General features: G+C 43.5%; 1 protein-coding gene across 4 annotated transcripts in view; it reads right to left on the bottom strand.

The window, feature by feature from the left end:
- Positions 1–17,583, bottom strand: part of MYT1L (myelin transcription factor 1 like) — a 425,635-nt gene that overhangs the window by 323,182 nt on the left and 84,870 nt on the right. The window lies entirely within an intron of this gene.

The raw sequence follows: 17,583 nt of genomic DNA, 5'->3' as shown, positions 1-17,583 counted from the left end.
GCAGACCCACGCCTAAATGCTACTCCTCTCTGTTGTAAGGGTTTTGGCTTCAATTTCTGCATCAGTCCTGCAGTTTTCCTTTCCTGGGGACTTTGAGTTTTAATTTTCTTAATTATTTGTGTATTTTTTTCTCCTCTCTTATAGCAAAAAAGTTCACCAAAGCCCAGGGATCGTCCACCCTATTCCCGTGGTATCTCCGCAGTGCCTGGCGTGTGGGAGGCACTCGGCTGGCCTTTGACTTGAAGTGGGCAGATGAAAGAGCCAGACACAGGCCGACGTAGCTCAGGACAGAGCATCACAGTCAATGTTCTGCCGCATCTCTGCACGCGTCAGAGCATATGGCAGACTCTTATTTATCTGGGACGTCTTAAGGGCGGTCTCTCGTGGAGACTGCGGGGGGCGGCCTCTGGGAGCCCAGCCCGGGAGTGGACGGGATGGCTCCCTGCAGGAGCAAGTGGGGAGGGACGTGAGCGGTGAGCCTGCAAGGCCCGCGCCCGCCTGCAGCCCTCCTAGCAGCAGCTCACAAAGGACCCGGTCACAGGAAAGCATAACGCTAACAGGTCAGCCCTGAGTTAGTTCCTCGAGTAAATACCAACTGCTTTTCGTCAGGATTAGCGACCTGGGAAAATGTCAGGCCCACATCCCCCATGAAGAGTATGTGAGAGCATTCGGTGATATATTTTTTAATCTAACTAAACAGACAGAGTGCCAACCCACAGCTGCCCACACCCACTGCTCTATCGCAGGGGTCCCCCGCGCTCTGCAGGAGGGAGATGACCCCCACTTCCCCAGAGAAGAGCAGAGCAGAGCCTGGGGCTGGCGGACGGGTGGGGGGTGGTCAGCACCCTCCGCGGGTGCAGCGCGGCAGTGAACATGGCCAGTGCCAGCCAGACACCCACAAACAGCAGCAAAATCGGGACCCTCCGATTATGTAGATACGAAGTACAGAGCCTGGCCTGGGAATCCCTTTATCATTCCTCAACCCAGATTGTCCCCAGTCCCCTTCCCACTCCTCAACCTTTGACGTGGGAGGTGGCAGGGAGGAAGATGTCCCCAAGTCAGTTATTCAGCACCCCTCAAAGACAGACAGCAGAGTGTGCTGCATCCTCCAGTGTAGCCTCTTAACTCATTTCCCAAATGTCTCCTGAGGTCCTGCTCTGCACCAGAGACACCGCACTTGTCCCTGCAGATGACATGGCAGACGCGACAGACGTGTCCCCGCCCAAAGGAAGGTCACAGCCGCTTAGTCCCATTTGCACGTGGTGGAAATCTGGCTCTTTCTAGAGACCCCTCTGTGGGGGATGCACCCTGGCCTGGAGCTAGAAGGTTGTTTGTTAAGCTTGTTCCCAGTGTGCATTTTGCCATAACTTTCCCATAGATTTCAAATTTCTAAAATAGAAGTTGGACCTGAATTATTTTATACTGTGCTATAAATATATTTCAGAAGGAATTAATTCAATGCAGATACACTTGGAGTGTGGTCCACTAGAACACGATCTAAAATTCAACCCCCTGCTTTATGCTTTAAATAGCAGTTGTAAGGGGGGGCAAGGCAGCAGGGAAAGTTTCCAGGAAAATGACTTAAAATCACGGTTACGGCCTTTGCTTCTTTCTTCTTGACCCTTTTATTCAGTGTTCCATGTTAGTTTAATTTCTTTCACATAACATTGCTGCTTCCTAGGCTTCCTTTTCTGAAAAAATTAATCTCATTCTGAAAACACGCAGCGGACTATCTTAAACCGGTTGGTGCACAACACACAGAGCGTGTCTGTCGGTGCTGGCAGCGGGTGGACAGCGTCACACACGTGATTTTCACCCCGTGGGCTGGCTCTGCCTTCACACGTGATTCTCAGGTGTTGACGGTTCACCTCTTTCTCACCACGTGTGACCTGCTCCTAGCAGAGCACACAGCCTCGCCCGAGGGTCTCTGCAGCGCAGCCACCCTTTGCGGCTGGGACTGGGGCAGGGAGAGGTGGGCTGCTGTCCAGGACCAGAGCAGCCCCTCTCTAGGGTGGGGGCTCTGCAGGCAAGGCCGCGACACCTGTCTGCACCTGCCCTGCAAAGGGGGAGGTGCCAGGTCCACACCCAGGAACGGACGCTCCCTGGATCTTCAGGTCTTAGGGCATCGTCTGGACTGGAACATCACGTGGTCTCTCTGGACGGTGAAGATGAAAGCAACACCTTTGCAAAGAGGATTTGCTAATTAAGAACCATTAAAATGCTTAAGTTTGAAAACACAGAGAAGGAACGAGCCCTGGGGTTGGAACACCAACCTCCCCCTATTGATGGACACGCTTGGCTATGTCCTCAATATTTTGGCTTTTGACATCAAAAATGAGGCAAACGGGTAAGGTTTGTTCTCCAATTTGCCATCTGTGAAGCTGTGGAACATGTTATTGATCCATTTGGGGTTTGGCAATCTACCCACACAAACTCTAACCTTTGGTATGCTGCTCGCATCTGGCAAATGCTAAGAAAAGACAAAAGAGTAAAAATGGAAAATAACTGAGCAGAACTTTGCTTCCTCACCACATAATTCTGTGATTTTATCAGATTTGGAAAGCTGAGCAGGGTTGAAGAGGTCAACACGTTGATCGGAGGCGATGAACCCCGGGTTGCGTGGAGGTGGTTTTAGAGATTTGGGGCAAACGTGCGCCCTCTGGATGACGTTTGAACTGGAGGAATTTCTCAGAATATAAAACGGTCCAAGGTTGAATTTTATAGTTAAGACTCAAAATAAAATACTTGAATGTCATCTGTTTCTAAAATGAGTTTTAATAAGAATTATAGTTTTTGTTCTCTAAACTACTACACTGATTTTCATCCTTTTTATTTTTTAATAATGTTTTCCCAGTTATCTGTAGGATTATTCACCTGATTGTCATTTTATAGTTATTATCCATATACCTTCTTTTAGCACATGCCAGAAACTTTTTGATGCCAAGAGCTTTGGCATCATATTGAACTAGAAACGTACGGCTGTATACCTTTGGAAATGCTACCTATGGGGTGGGGAGACAGATGAGGAATCCTGCTGCTGGAATCACCTTTGCTTGCAGCATTGGGCTGCACCTACAAGGGCCCCTGTGAGAGGCCAGTGGGGCAACTCGTTCTGCCCCCTTGTCAGGAGGAGGAGGGAGAAGCAGGGGTGTCTGTCACTCCAGGTAACTGCCACTTGTCTGGCTACTGGAGAAGCTTCCTTGCTGGCTGTGAGGAGATCTTCCAGCCCCACCAAATCTTTTCATCAATTCTGTACCAACAGCTCTAAGAACCAAGGTTTTTGTTTTTAAAACCATGATTTAGAAATGGGATAAATGCACACCGTGACATGAGATGTTGTTCTTGTCACCTTGCTAATATGGGATGCTATAGCACTAATGTGGAGTCGGATCTGGGAAATCATCTACCCCGGTGAGTGGTCTTCAGACCTGACTATCTGACATCGCCCCTCTTGGGGGCTTGGGAGGGGAGTGGTCTTGCTGTTGCAATGGCTCACACTGCATAGTGTCCTTCTGCGGGTAACAACGAGCAAGGTTAGACTCTGTTTACATGGCCACTTTGCAGCCATCAGAAAGCAGTCATGATTTTCACAGCCAAGATTCCGAGCAGACACAAATCTAGAGAAACATGCCCTACATTGAGTGCTACTTTCCTGCTGGAGGCAGGTATTGGTACCAAAGCCACCGTGATGACCTGGGTGCCTGCACCGAGGGCTCGGCAAAGCTGCACGCCCAGGCACACGGCTGGGACTCCTGCCTGCTGGGAAGGGTGGTCCTTCCAAACCCCGCAGACTTTCAGGTGGGAGCCCAGGGGGCTGCACCTCAGAATACGGCAAACTGGAAATGGCCCAGTTCTCCCAGGAATAAACCACGGTTTTGCATCACATCAACTCCTGACTGGGTTGAGGTATTTTGTCCCTAATCTAGAAGCATGGAAGAAGCCAAAGCAGTCTTTTCTGGAGGAAGATAACATAATTAGGGCCTCAGAGTGTAGCTACAATCTTTCATCTATGTCTGTAGTTCAAGCTAAAACAACTAGGCATACAACAAGACCAATTTGACCAAAACTCAGGAAAAAAAGAACAGTCAATAGGAAAAAATAAATTAGAATGACCTGACAGGAATTTAAATTAATTATGATGAAAATGCTTAAAGAATTGAACACAATATTAAATTTCAGGAGATAAATAAAAATTATCTTAAAAATCAAATGAAATTTGAGAGTGAAAACTATTTAATAGAATAATTGAAATTAGGAACTCAATCGATGGGGTTAACCAGAGAATATGCCTGGCAAAAGAGAGAATTAGTGAACTAGAAAATGGGTCAGAAGGAAACGTCAAGATTAATATGGAGAGAAAAAGTAATAGAAAATACATACAGAAGAGCATAAGGTAAATATAACGCACAGTGCAAACTCTAGCCTGTGTGAAGCAAATCCTAAGAGGAGAGGAATGAGGAGCAAAAGCAATATTTGAAAGGATAAAGGTTAAAAATTTTTCAAATGTGATGAAAGACATTAATCCACAAATTCAATACAAAATAGAAATCCCAAGTGGGACAAATACAAACAAAACCACACCTGGGACTACCACAGTAAAACTGCTAAAAATTAAGTATCAAGAAAAAAATCTTCTAAAACCCAGCAATTACTGACAGCTGATTTCTTAGTAAAAACAGTGTCTATCAGAAGACAACAGGATTCCACGTGGAATGTGCTTACTGGAAAGCGATTGCCAGACTAGTGAAAAATCCTTTACATGTGAACATAACGAAAGGACACTTTCAGATAAACGAAAAGCAAAGGAATTTGTCCTCAGCAGGCGCACATTAAGGGAAACACCGGAAGATTCTTTAGTGAGAAGAAAAATGCTCCGACCACAAGTCCAAGACGCAGGAAGAAATGAGCAGCACAAACCACGAGGATGTGGGTGAACTGGAACGATGGGTGAACAAGATGACAGTGATGATATCTTGCTGACGTCATGTCTTCATAAGGAAATAACCACATTTAATAACTATTCACATAGCATTTTATATTGTAACATATGTTGTTGAGTTTTTGGAAAATGGTAAAACTAAACTTGATGCTAAATTTCAGTAACTTATGGACGTATACTGTAATCTCAGAGCAACGATAAAGAGTACAAGCTAATAGAAGGAAAAATAATATAAAATACTAAATCCAAATAAATTTAAGAAGAAAGCTACAGATGAGATGGAAAAAATAGAAAACCTAATTGAACTGGAGGATGCAGCCAACCAATCACTCCCTCGAAAGGGCGGCACCGTTGATGGTCCAAGATCAGCAGAATGGACCGAAACCAAACCCAGCCCTCTACTGCTTTCAAGAGTCCCCCCTGAAATACCAGACACAACAAGGTCGAAAGCAAAAGAAAGAATAAATACACAATGTAAAAGCTAACTAAAAGAGTCTGCAATTAAAAAAAAATACTGATGCCTCAGCCTAACAAGATTTTTCTGCATCTTGGTGTCTGGGCATAGACAACTGTATCTGACAAATTTCGCGGTGATTTTGATGAGTAATTAGGGCTGAGAAATAGTGATCTAGTCTGAATTGTTTATTTTGCTGGTGAGGAAACTGAGGACAGAAAAATCGGCCTCCCGTAGTCTGCTCAGCCATGATTTATTCAATATTTAAGGGGCATCTACTATGAGCTCAATGTTCACTGAACTGTTTCCTTAATTTACAATCTGTAAGAGTTGTGTTTATACGTAGAAATATCTACAAAACAATGCAGAAGGGAAAAGGCCTCGTAAAAGGGACAGACGAATCCCAGACCACGGCCCGCTACAGACAGTGGGTCAAGAAAATGTGGGTCCAGACACCACAGGATGTGATTTCAGCCGCAAAACAGGAAACCTGCTGTTTGTGACAACGCGGATGGGCCTGGAGGACACTGTGCCAAGTGGAACAGGCCAGGCACAGAATGACAGGGACAGCAGGACCTCATCCGCGTGCGGGATCTAAGACAGGTGACCTCACAGAAGCGGAGAGTAAACAGTGGTCCCTGGAGCCTGGGGCGGGGGCTGCCGGCGGGGGGGCGGCTGGCCAAGGGGTACAAAGTGCCCGTTAGCAGGAGTCAGTCCTGTGTTCTATGACACAGCAGGTGACTAGAAAATGACAATGCAGCGTGTATTTCAACATGGCCTAGAGGACAAGATTGTGAACATTTTCACCACCAAGAAACGACGAATGTTTAAAGGGACAGAATTGATAATTACTCTGATCCGATCACCGTGCAACGTTACAGGCACTGAAACAGCACACTGAGCCTCATAAGTAGGCACAGTTACACGTCAGTTACAAGTAAAAAAATCAATAAAATATGCCACTGATCGGAGTGAAAGGTCAGTTACAGAGAGAGGGATAAGTTTAGTCTTCACAGAATTGGGGGCTTTGAACTTAGAATATTAAAATAAAAACTGGGTGGGCTTTGGAAAAGTTCAGAAGTGGCGAAAGGACATAAGATTTTGCAACATGTCCTCAGTAAAAAGAAAAGTGTAGGTCTGCTTCTTTATAAAATGCCCACCCTTTGCTTTGAAAAACAAATACTCTTTTTGATATGAGGTATTTTGAAATGCCAGTTTCTGAAGTTAACGGGAGTCTTCAGGAAAGCTACACCTGCAAAAAGGTTGCGCGGCAGAGACTGCACGTCCGGGTCTCCTCTGCCTGCTGCACACCTGGGCCCTTCTGCAGTCAGGGCGGCCGGGGACCGAGTCTGGCGGTGGGTGCGTCGGGGTGAGGTGCTGCACGCCCAGGCCAGCTCCCGCTGTCTCCAGCACGACCCCTGTCCCGCCTCCCTCGGCTGAGCGGATGGAGGATGGCGCCACCCGACCACAGTGTGCTCCCAGCGTGACGGTGCAGGGCGGACTCCTTGCGCCCCACGGCTCGCGGACTCGAGTGAGCCATGTGTGCAGTGCGCTAAGCCGCTGAGGTCACAGCTGTGCGTCACCATCAGTCTCCTCCGCCGTGAGGCCTGGCCCCTGCGCACCTCTGGGTCGCGTTGTCTAGCCGTGTCCTCTGACCTACTTGCCCTGCTCTGTGACGCAGTAATTCCCCTCTCTCCCCCCGCAGGGGCCTGCTCAGATGCGTGGGGAGGGGACAGGCACAGACTCGCTTTGCACCAAGCAAATCACCCAGCGGGAGACACACAGCCCATCCGGGAGGAACTTTTAGAAATAAAATGAAGCTCAAAGTGGTTCCAATTTTTCAGCCACCGTTTCGACACACGGCGCTCAGCTCTAACGCAGCAAATGCATCGCGAGGCTGCGGCTTCCTGCAGCGCGTGCCCTCGCCCGGGCAGTGCCCTCCGCGCAGCTGCAGAGTGCGTCTCTGCGACTGCGCCGCCCGGTCCCCACAGCGCTTCTGTAGGAGGCTCGGCAGGTCCATCACCAACTTACACACGCAGCGGAGACTGCACGGGGAGGCCCACAACACGCTGTTGTGTTATTCCCCAACATGATGGAGTTTCTATAGCAATTGGTTTAATGGCCGAAGACAACACACGTGTGTTACTTTATAGCTTTGGAGGGAACAAGTCCAAAAAGCAAGGTGTCTGCAGGGCTGCGTCCCTCTCAGGGCTCTGGAGGACGATCCGCGTCCTTGCCGGTTCCAGCGGCCACCGGCATTCCTGGCTCCGGGTCCGCCCTCTGCTTCTGTGACCACACCTCCTCCTCCACTGCGCCCCTGCTGCCCCGCTCCCAAGGCCCCTGTGACCACACAGGCCACCCAGCAAGTCAGGGCAAGCCCCGTCTCAGTTCCCTGAACTTCACCTCTGCAAAATCCCTCTGTCCTGCACTGCGACCCACTTACCAGTTCCAGGAATTTGGACATGAACATCACGGGTGGCATCGCTCTGCCTACCTTATTCAAATACATAGAGAGAGGACGTACACACACACACACGTTACATACGTGTGTATATCTATGTGCTATATACACGCGACATATAGTAAGTTGTGGGGAAAGTCTGAGCCTAAGGCCACATCTTTCTGCTCTACCATGACGTCTCTTCTGAGGAATACCAGGAATGACTGAACAAAGCGAGGTGGTCGTAGGTACGTGTCTGGCCACGTTCTGTGGCGTTAACGACCTGGGCTGTCTCGCTCAGCAGCTGCATATGAAAAGTCCCCCAGCACCGTGAGCAGAGACGCCGTGTGCTCTGTGGCGTTCAGGCTCCTTTCTGCGCCGTGCAGGTCGGATCCCTACAAGTGTGTGGTCTCCTCAGTGGCAGTCTGCTCAAAATACAGGAGTTTTTGGGCAAGTAAACAGAGCAGATTGATATTTAATCAGCCAGATATGGCAGGCGTGTGCTACACATGGGCACCCAGCCCGTCACGAGGAACGTGACACTGTGCTCTACACAACACCTGACACGTGGTCATACCAACTCCTGAAATGGAAAAGCAAATCAAAATTCTGATAGCCCCTAACTTTGACACAGACAAAAGGACACGTGTGTTTGCGAGGGAGGCGGATTGAGCTGCCGTGTGGGATCCGTGTAGACAGTGGCACACGCAGTCACTGGGGCCTGGCTCAGCCGTTTGCTCGGGATGGACCCAAATCACGTCTGCACCCTGCGGTCCCCTCATCTCCCGGCTCGAAACGTCTAATCTATTTTGTCAATAATAGGTAGGTCTTTAAAATAATTTAAGCATTTTAAAGTTCAACCTTTTTAGTAATATTTTATGCTGAAGGCCTTACTCTCTCTACCCTGCCACTAATGTTAAATTACCTTTTCAGTTTTGAAAACACTAAAACTTTTCTGAAGAATCTTTCCAAGCCTTACCTTCAGTGGCACTTACTCATCGCTACAGCAGCAAGAAATAGTTGCTTACTGGAGGCTAAAAGCAAGCACTCTTGTACATGAAGCACAGAAAACAGTCACCACTCAATGACTGTTTTTGTTTTTAAATTGTCCTTTACTCACTTTTTTCTATGTGAAACTTAAGCAATTCTTAAAACACCCCCTGCCCCCCTTTGATTCCAGTAAGACACAGTTACTAATGTTCCCTAAATTCAGTCATTTATGTTTTTCTTAAAACAACAACAAAAGACTGAGTGATATTTGCAACAACACACGTAATACATTCGAGGGAGAATTCAAACCGAATGAGTCTCGTTCCCAGATTTCTAGACCATTTCTTTAGGCAGCATCTATTTTAACACAGTGACAGCCACACTAGGGAAAAAAATTCCTTGGGGCCACAGTGTCTTATTACAAAAATAGAATAAAAACTTCAAAAACAAAACAATCCTCTCTAATTTAATGAACAAATTGTTATTTTTTATTGCTTTCTGTGTGAGTTATATGCAACTTGAAAAATAGTTCACGCATGTCCCAAGGTGAAGAGACATGTGAGTTACATAGGCTTCGTGAGCCCCTGGGGCTCAAAATTAACATGAGTTAAATACAACTCACATGGCAGTTAACGTGTTAAAAATCTCTCTCCTCTCCACTGCCGCTACACTGCCTCGGACAATAAATAACCAGAGCCACTGTCTGGCGTCTAAACTCTGGTCCTTGTGTCCAGGTAACCACTGTCCCCAGCATCACCACGGTCAGCCTTCTGGGGCACATTGCTCCTGCACCCCCTTTCTCTTCACTACAGGTTAAAGTCCACAATCTCTAGGTGGCCCGCCAAGGCACTTGTGATTTGGTTCTCGCCAATACGTTCAGTGTCCACCCTTTGTTCCCACTTCACGTGATGGTGATGTCAAAGTCCTTGCAGGTCTCCCAACGTGCCATGTTGCTTCATATCTTCATGGCTTTGAGAATCTGTGTTCACTATCTGCCTTGTTCCTTACTTGCTGCTTACCTAATGAAATCTCAATCATCCTTCGAATTCCAGTCCACCTGGAAATTCTTGTGATGAAACTTCCATGATATCGGAAAGCAAATTTGGGTGTTGTGTGTGCACACTCAGGGACCCCCTGCCCCCTGCACTGGACTTGCTGACGTCTGGCCACCGAGCAGCCGGAGGTCCAGCTGTGTCTCGTGGTTCTGTCTGTCTGTCCTAGTGCCTTAGACGATGTCTGGAATATTGCAGGATCCCCGAAATCAAACTAAAACATGGCAACACGGTGAGAGAAGAGTGGAAAATTTCTAAGTTTATCCTTTAAAACAGACAAAATCCAGATAACGTACGTGCAGTGTTGCCTCCCTGAAATTCATCGTCCGCAAAGCCACAAGGTGAATATACAGTTGGTGCTCATTATTTGTACACTTGCCCACTTGCTATCATACTGTAGACAAGTCCTTTCATAGTCTATTCAGAACCATATTGCTCATTTCTGTCCTCTCCATTTTTTTTTTTTCTGTTTAAAGCAGCCCCTGAGCACAGTACCGAGGTGCTGTCTAGAGTCCCTGCGTGCGGGACGTCCTTGCTGTGCCCCACGAGGAAACACGTGCTCTGCACAAGCTTCGCCTAGTGACGGGGCAGTGAGCTCAATGGTCACAAGCCAACGGTAGATATTAAATGAGCTGTCTTTGAACAGAAACACCACGAAACAAGGTCATGTACTGATCAGTTGATGAAGACGTGACTGGAGCCTCACGGGAACCCAACCTTGTGTCCCCTCTAGGAACCATGGCTCAGAGTTTGTGGGGCCGCTTTGCAAAGCAAAATCACTATGAATAACAGAAACAGACTGTACTGTGTATGAATCTATGCTGCAAGTGTACATATAAAACACAAACAGAATACAGCATCCCTTCCTGTGTAAGACCCCACCCACTGATCAGAAGTAGCATTTATGCTGCTCCTCCCCATAGCAACCGCTTTGTCAGCAAGAAACTTTGTCAACAAGAAAAACATCATGAAACGTCCTACGGAATTGTCAACCTGAAGCCAGGCCAGTGTCACCTCTGCCGAGCGTGTGCAGTGTCCTACGCTGCCCAGTGCAAAGTCTCCGCGTCTGTTGAAGAGCACGGTGACCGGCGGGAGCCTGCTGAAGGCGGCGTGCGCTGGGGGCGGGGCCCGGCCTTGCCGGCTTTGCGCCCAGGGCCTGGAGCAGTGGGGCCGGCTGGGCAGCTGGCTGTCGGCAGCTCTGCGAGGCTCCACCCCGAGACTAGTCCGGGGTCATGGATTCTCAGGAGCCGATGAAGGCTGTGGACTCCAGGAAACACACAGACGCAGACACCCACACAATTCTGCACAGCTCTGGAAGGAGCACAGGCCCCCGAAACGCCTGCACACACTCCTGCGTGGTAATTTAATACCAGATTAACAGTCCCCGGGACTGAGAGCAACACTGAAGCGCCTGCACCCCGTGACGCCCCTTGTGTCCTGGCCCTGCCCAGCGAGTGCCCTGCCGGGTGAGGTTTCCCATGGCCCAGGCTGACCCACAGCGGGCAGCTCCTGTCCCCTAGGATCGAACCCATCTCACCGCCACGTGCACCGACGCGGCTCCAGGGGCTGCAGCTGGAGGGCGCAGATGCCAAACCGCCAAGGACCCCGGCAGGCCCCTCTCCAGCCCGCTCGCGGTTCCCACTGCGGCGGGGCCCGCCCTCGGGGCGCCTGCCCTGCAGCCAACGGACCTGGGTCTCACCGAATTCACGTTCTGCCCTTGCCACAAATGGGAGCCCAGGCCTGTGACGCGCACCCCTTTAAAAATCAGTGCTCCCCAGGAAAGGCGGCAGCAAAAGTACCCGGTTCGCAGACCCGTGGTGAGGATGAAACGGGACAACGCAGGCAGAGTGCCTGTCACCCAGGCTTTCACACGGTCAGTGTCCACCCTCAGGGACAGGCAGGTACGATGTCATCAGAGCAGGTCTTGATCACGCGTCCCTCCAGGAGGAAAGGGTGACTGACCTCTCCCTCTCTCATATATACACACACACATACATATATGTACTATTATATACTGACACACTGTGATAATTGTGACACATACACAATAAAAATTAAAAATTTAAATTAAAAATACTCTTATTTATGAATAGTACAAATCTTTTTTTTTTCTGAACTGTATGAAGAATGTTTTTAGGCTGGGCGTGGTGGCTCACGCCAGTAATCCTGGCACTCTGGGAGGCTGAGGTGGGAGGATCGCTTGAGCTCAGGAGTTCGAGACCAGCCTGAGCAAGAGTGAGTCTCCATCTCTACTAAAAAATAGAAAGAAATTTGGCTGGACAACTAAAAATATTAAAAAAAAAAAAATTAGCTGGGCATAGTGGCACATGCCTGTGTAGTCCCAGGTACTTGGGAGGCTGAGGCAGGAGGATCACTGGAGCCCAAGAGTTTGAGGTTGCTGTGAGCTGTGATGATGCAACGGCACTCTACTGGGCAATAGAGCAAGACTGTCTCAAAAAAAACAAAAAAAAAGAATGTTTTTAAACTAAAATATATTCAAATATGGCTTTAAAAAAATTTTCTTGACACTATGATAGAGCAATTTCAATCTCTATTTTTAAATTTAATTTATATTGACACTTGCTTTTAAAACTTGTCATAGTTGAAAAGATACCACACAAAGGACACATTTACCTAAAATCCTAAAATGGAAGAGCAGTAAACTTCTAGCTTGGCTACTATAACTAATCATGATGCTTATTTTTCCTTTCCATCTACAAGCTATTCCAAATTTTAATTGACATTTAGCTAATCAACTTCCATCATTCTTGAATGTCATAAGTTACTCTTGAAAATCAATAAGAAGGTATAATTTATTTCTATATATTTAATATATTTATATTTATATATGTAAATCTCAAATGGATTCAGACCCACTAAACTGAAATGATCTATTATGTCAGTTTTTAAAATTGCTTATGCGTTTTTTTAAATTTTAAAGTATATAAATGACAGTTTTTAATAGTTTACACATCACTTATAGAAAAATTTTTAAAAATCACTTAACAATGACAACATTCTTAAACATCCCTTTTGAAAATGCTCTTTCCATAGTACAAATTTCTTTTTAAAGTGATTCTTTCACACAACTGTTACATTAATTTTTCTTTGAAGCAAGATTAAGTGTACTTTTCCAAAAAATATTTGTTGATATCATATAATTTTAGCCACTGTTATCTATTAATAGCAAATTTTGTAAAAGAAGCATTTAACTCATCTTTAAGCTTGACAACTCTTCTAGAACATTGCTGTAAGACAACAAGCAGACCCCTTGTGGTTCAAATGACTTTCACAGTAGTCTCATTCCATTATAAAGTATTATAAAATATTGCAATATAATTTATAAATCCATTAACTGAGGCCTTTGTAAACTGCAATACGAAGAAAGATGCCAAAAGCCAGTGGAAGTGTCAGGGTCCCAACGTCAAGCCCCCTGCATTTCGGACTGCACATTGCCTGCAGGACACTGTGCAAGTCACGTGACTGACCCTGGGAAGGAGGAGGGTGTCTATACTCACAGATGTTTTATACTTAGAAAAAATAAATTTATTAATTTTAATAAAAATAAATTCAAATATTTTTCTTATACCCTGACACCTTGTGAATCCCCTGAAATATGGGCATTCCACTCCGAACACCAATATCCTAGAGTGTACATTGATGTTGAAATTTCCCCAATATGAATTATTCTATTAAAAAGGATCAGTTGATAATTTAGGAAGATAAGGTGGCACCTAGCAGAAACCCAAACACAATTTGTAAATCCCAATGTTTTTTAGGTTGTAAATAATAATTAAAAGCATGATGAATAATCAAATGAATGAAAATATATACTTTTACAATCATAAGTGTTTTATATATATGTATATATATATAATTTGTTAATTTAGTACACATACACACACACACACACACCCCCTTTGGTTTTACTTTCCTTAAGTGCTCTCTACATGGTAAATACAACTGGTATTTAAGTTGCAGAAATGGAATTAGCATTAATTAGTAATATTGTTTGATGGCTAAATCAGATGTTTTTCTTTTCCCTCCTCACTTTTAAACTTCCCATTATCTATTATATAATAAGCCAAATAAAAATGATATAGAATCATAGATAAATAATCTAAAACAAGTAAAAGAAAATGTGGTATATATACACAATTGAATACTACTCAGTCATAAAAAAGAATAAAGTCATGTCTTTTGCATCAACATGGATGGAACAGGTAGCCATTATCCTAAGTGAAATAACACAAAAAGAGAAAGCCACGTATAAGTGGGAAGTAATGTGTGCCCATGATGTAGAGAGTGTAATGACAGACCTTGGAGGCTTGGAAAGGTGGGAGGGTAGAAGTGGGTGAGGGATGAGAAATTACATGCTGGGTACAAGGTACACTATTCAGGTGATGGTTACACCAAAAGCCAGACTTCACACTATGCAACATATCCATGGAACAAAACTGCACTGTACTCCCTAAATTTATACAAATAAAAATATCAAAAAAACAAAATAAATATGTGAACAAAACACAAAAGAGACCATTAATAGAATGTAAATTAATAGAAAAAGCAACTTAATGCACTGAATAATTAATTTTAAAAAAAGGTAAAAAAGATATACGATGCTCACACTAGTCAAAAGAAAACTGAAGTGGCTATGTTAATAATGGACAAAACAGCTTCCAGAGAAAGAATATTACTAGGTAAAGTTATTTAATCCTAACAAATTAATCAAGAGGAGATAACAATCTTAAACATGTATGCACCTAATAACTGAGCTTTAAAATACATAAAGCAAAAACTGAAAGAACTACAAGGAGAAATAGACACAGCCACAATTATAGTTAGATATTCCTATACTCTTCTCCTAATAATTGATAGAACAAGTAGAAAGAAAATCAGTAAGAAATAGTAAGAATTCAGTAAGAAGTAAGAAAATCAGTAAGAATACAGATGATAGAAGTAAGAATATAGAAGATTTGAATACCAACAACCAACTAAACCTAATTGATGTTTATAAAACACTTCATCAAACACCAGCAAAATACATAATATTTTCAGGTACACACTGAACATTTACCAAAGTAGATTATATTCTGGAGCAAAAAGCAAATCTCAATAAATTTAAAAGGATTTAAGTCATACAAATTATGTTTTTTGACCATAGTGGAATTAAATAAGAAGTCAATAATGAAAGTTCTTTGAAAATCCCCCCAATATTTGGAAACTAAATAACAGACTTCTAAATAACCCATGGGTCCAAGAAGAAATAAAAACAGAAACTCAAAAGTATTTTGAATTGGATACAAATTTTAAAATAATCTCACAACACTTCAATTTGTGAGAAATTGCTGAAGCACTACTCAGGGAATTGACAACCCTAAAAGCAAATATCAGTACAGAACAAATATTAAAGACTTCAGCTTCCACCTTAAGCAACTAGAGAAAGAAGAGGAAATTAAACCCAAAGTAAGTAGAAGAAATAACTATTATACCAATTAACTATTACACCAATACCAGGAGTGAGAGAGGAAATGTCAATAGTGAGTCTACGCTTATTAAAAAGATAATAAAGAAACATTATAAATATCTTTAATAAAGTCAACAACTTAGATAAGATGAAAAATTTCTTTGAAAGACACAAACTACCAAATTCATTCAATAGGAAATATGTATCTTGGATAGCCTTACATCTACTAAAGAAATTTAAATAGTAGTTAAGAACCTTCCCACAAAGACAACTCCAGGTCCAGATGGCTTCAAGGTAAAGTGCACCAAACATTTCAGAAAAAAGTTAACCGTTATACACAAATTCTTCTGGGAAATTTAAGAGGAAAAAATACTTCTCGATTCACTCTGTGATATCAGCATTTCTCTGATAAAATCAGAAAAGATACTAAAAGTTAAGAAAAATACAACCCAATATCCATAATGAACATAGTTGTAAAAATTCCAAACAAAGTTTTTTTTTAATTTTTGTTTTTTTTCTGAGACAGAGTCTCGCTCTGTTGCCTGGGCTGGAGTGTCATGGTGTCAGCCTAGCTCACAGCAACCTCAAACTCCTGGGCTTAAACGATCCTCCTGCCTTAGCCTCCTGAATAGCTGGGACTACAGGCATATGCCACCATGCCTGGCTAATTTTTTTCCCTATGTATATTTTTAGCTGTCCAGATCATTTCTTTCTATTTTTTTTTTTTTAGTAGAGACGGGGTCTCGCTCTTGCTCAGGCTGGTCTCGAACTCCTGACCTCGAGCGATCCTCCTGCCTCGGCCTCCCAGAGTGCTAGGATTACAGGCGTGAGCCACCGTGCCTGGCCCTAAACAAAGTTTTAACAAAGTAAATTCAGCAACATATAGAAGTAGAGTACTTTGTGACTAAGTGGGGTTTAATCAAGGTCATTTTAACATTTGAAAGTCAACCAATGTAACTCACCACAAATAACTTAAAAAGAAAAAATTCCACATTACCATCTCAATAGATCTGAAAAAATATTTGACAATACCCAACATTTTTTTCTAATAAAAAAAAAAAAAACACTCAGCAAATTAGGAATAAAAGGGAAGTGTTCAACCTGATAAAGGGGCATCCACAGAAAACCTACAGAAAAATTTATTCACAAGATCAGGAACAAGACAGGATGTCCTCCCTTGCCACCTCTATTCAACATTACCCTTGACAATTAACCAATGCAATGAGGCAAGAAAAAGAAATACAAGGCCATACAGAGTGACAAAGTGCAAGTCTCCTGACATGTAGATGGCATTAATATAATTATGATATGTATAAAAAATCTGACAGAAGCTATTAAAAAAACCACTAGAACTAAAAGTGAGTTTAGCGAAATTCAGTATACAAGATCAATTCTACAAAATCACGTTTGTATACTGGCAAAGAGCAATCAAAAATTAAAATTTAAAATATCACTTCCCATAGCATCAAAATATTAAATACCTAGGTAGAAAGTTGACAATAATGTACAGGACTTAGACTCTGAAATTAGAAAAAACATAAAAAGCACTTTGCTAGACAGATTAAAGAGGATCTATATGACTGTAGAAATACGTCATGTTCGTGATTCAGAAGATTCAGAATTTTTAGAATGTCAGTTCTTCCTAAATTGTTCCAGAGTTACAGTTTCAATGCATTCTCAATCAAAATCTCAGCCGCCATTTTCTTAATGAAATTGGCAAGCTGATTCTGAAATTCACATGGAAACGAGAAGGACTTAGATTAGCCAAAGCAACTTGGAAAAGAACAGCATTGGGAAATTAGCACAACCTGATTTCAAGGTTTATTATGCCACTATAGCGATGAAGACAGCACGGTGTTGTATTAATAATAAAGACAGATAAGCCAACCAGTGGAACAGAACAGAGAGTCCAGTGGCAGACCCACGCATAGGTGGACAACTGATTTTTGACAAAGATGAAAACGCAATTCAATAGAGAAAGGATAACCTTCTCAACAAATATTGTTGGAACAATTTGACAGTCATAAGATAAAAAAATAAAAATAATAAACTTTCATCAATACTTTGCATCACATATAAATTATCTCAAAATAGATCATAAACCAAACTATAAAACATAAATCTCTACAAATTATAAAAAAAATAGAAGAACTTCCTGATTTTTTTATATACAATATCAAAACCACAATCTATGAAAGATCTTACAATTAATTTGGACTTAATGAAAATTAAAAATGTTCT

Source organism: Eulemur rufifrons, chromosome 19 (assembly GCF_041146395.1).
Source record: "Eulemur rufifrons isolate Redbay chromosome 19, OSU_ERuf_1, whole genome shotgun sequence".
In the NCBI taxonomy this organism is placed as follows: Eukaryota; Metazoa; Chordata; class Mammalia; order Primates; family Lemuridae; genus Eulemur; species Eulemur rufifrons.
This window is presented reverse-complemented; position numbering and strand designations above follow the sequence as displayed.